The sequence below is a fragment of the Salvelinus sp. IW2-2015 genome, unplaced genomic scaffold, assembly GCF_002910315.2.
Source record: "Salvelinus sp. IW2-2015 unplaced genomic scaffold, ASM291031v2 Un_scaffold3017, whole genome shotgun sequence".
NCBI classification, from domain to species: Eukaryota; Metazoa; Chordata; class Actinopteri; order Salmoniformes; family Salmonidae; genus Salvelinus; species Salvelinus sp. IW2-2015.
The window spans coordinates 63,574-65,488 of record NW_019944309.1 but is presented as its reverse complement, the minus strand read 5'-3'; the positions used below and the strand labels follow the sequence as shown (position 1 = coordinate 65,488).

Here is a 1,915-nt window from a genome sequence, read left to right as displayed (position 1 = left end):
GTAGAGCGGACCCACTGTAATCTGATCCTTCAGATCCTCACAGGAGAGTCATGACAGAGCCTGTCAGTCTGAACACTGTCTGGTAACATTGAGCCTATCAATCTGAACACTGTCTGTAACCTTGACCCTGTCAGTGAGGCACTGTAGAGCGGACCCACTGTAATCTGATCCTTCAGATCCTCACAGGAGAGTCATGACAACTGATGATGTTACTGTGATGAATATATACTTATGTTCATAGTATGCCTTTTAATCCTATCATTATAATGATATCCCTGTCATATTCATATTAGTGTCTGTAGTGTAAATATCTCAAATTCAACACCTCTATCCATCTTCTGTATTAGTTCTGTAGTGTAAATATCTCAAATTCAACACCTCTATCCATCATTCTGTATTAGTGTCTGTAGTGTAAATATCTCAAATTCAACACCTCTATCCATCATTCTGTATTAGTGTCTGTAGTGTAAATATCTAAATGTCCACACCTCTATGCATCATTCTGTATAAAGACAGAAGAGCTAGCAGCAGTGACACCATATTTCCTGGTCTAAGGTTGACTGTGTGCGTTTCCTTCCACAGAGCCCAGGGACGCCCCGTCTGAGGTGAAAGCTTCCAGCATTTCCTCTAAGGAAATTAAGGTCACTTGGAGACCGATCAACCCTGGTCCTGGGAGACCACGGGGATACGAGGTGAGTGTGTGTGTGCCTGTGTGTTTGTCTGTGTGTGTGTGTGCATTCGTGCACGTTTGTGTTCTTGTTTGTGTCCATGTACTATATTCTCAAAGATTTTTAGATTTCACCTCTGTACTAAATTCTAGGTTAAAGGAAACAGTCATTGGAAAGAACCATGCCCAACTCTTCCTTTCCCTCAGGTGAGCTACAGGAAGGACAGTGAGCAGGAGGAGTCAGGGAAGAAGAAGAAGACAGCAGGGAACGAGACGTCTATGGTGCTGACAGGGTTGGAGGGGAACAGTGTGTACGTCATCACAGTCAGAGGCTTCAACAGTATCGGCCAGGGCCCTGCATCAACCTCTAGCACCGCCAAGACCAAGAAAGATCGTGAGTACATTAACTCATACACTAGCAACTCACACACTAGCAACTCACATACTAGCAACTCACACACTACCAGCCAGCACACCTAGCTCTGCAAAGACCAGGAAAGACATTTAGTACACCACTCATACCAGTCATACTGTATGTAAATACATTCCCTCATACCAACCATATTGTATATAGAGACATTCCTTCATACCAACCGTACTGTATATAGAGACATTCACTCCTTTGATATATCTGTATATGCAAGTCAAATTCCAGAATCCAGAATCATAGCCTGGTTCCTCTCTAGGTTTCTTCCTAGGTTTTGGCCTTTCTAGGGAGTTTGTCCTAGCCACCGTGCTTCTACACCTGCATTGCTTGCTGTTTGGGGTTTTAGGCTGGGTTTCTGTACAGCACTTTTTGACATCAGCTGATGTAAGAAGGGCTTTATAAATACATTTTATTGATTGATTGATATTAAACATATTATATTTTATTGTGCACGCAAGAAACAGAAATGTACCACAATTGACCAAATAGATTAAAACTCCCTGTGCTTGTATTTAGTTGTATTGTTAATTGATCTCTGTGCTTTCTAATCAGCTCCAGTCCAGCCTCCAGCCAACCTCATGTGGATTCAGGAAGGAACTAACGTGTCTCTAAACTGGGAGCCGGTCAAGTCTAAAGACAACGAGTCAGATGTCATAGGATACAAGGTACGCCCACCTTACAGTACTCTACCACCGTCTTAGCTCGTTCTCATCCTATCTAGGAGCCGGTGTCCTGGCTCAATGTCCATCCTGACCTGGTGTCCTGGCTCAATGTCCATCCTGACCTGGTGTCCTGGCTCAATGTCCATCCTGACCTGGTGT

The 1,915-nt window shown here is 43.6% G+C and overlaps 1 long non-coding RNA gene across 1 annotated transcript; it reads left to right on the top strand.

The window, feature by feature from the left end:
* The first annotated feature begins 567 nt into the window (after positions 1-567).
* Positions 568-1,755, top strand: LOC112075179 (uncharacterized). The gene is made up of 3 exons (XR_002894935.2): positions 568-692; positions 875-1,061; positions 1,647-1,755. It is a non-coding gene; the product is annotated as an uncharacterized lncRNA (long non-coding RNA).
* Positions 1,756-1,915: the final 160 nt, after the last annotated feature.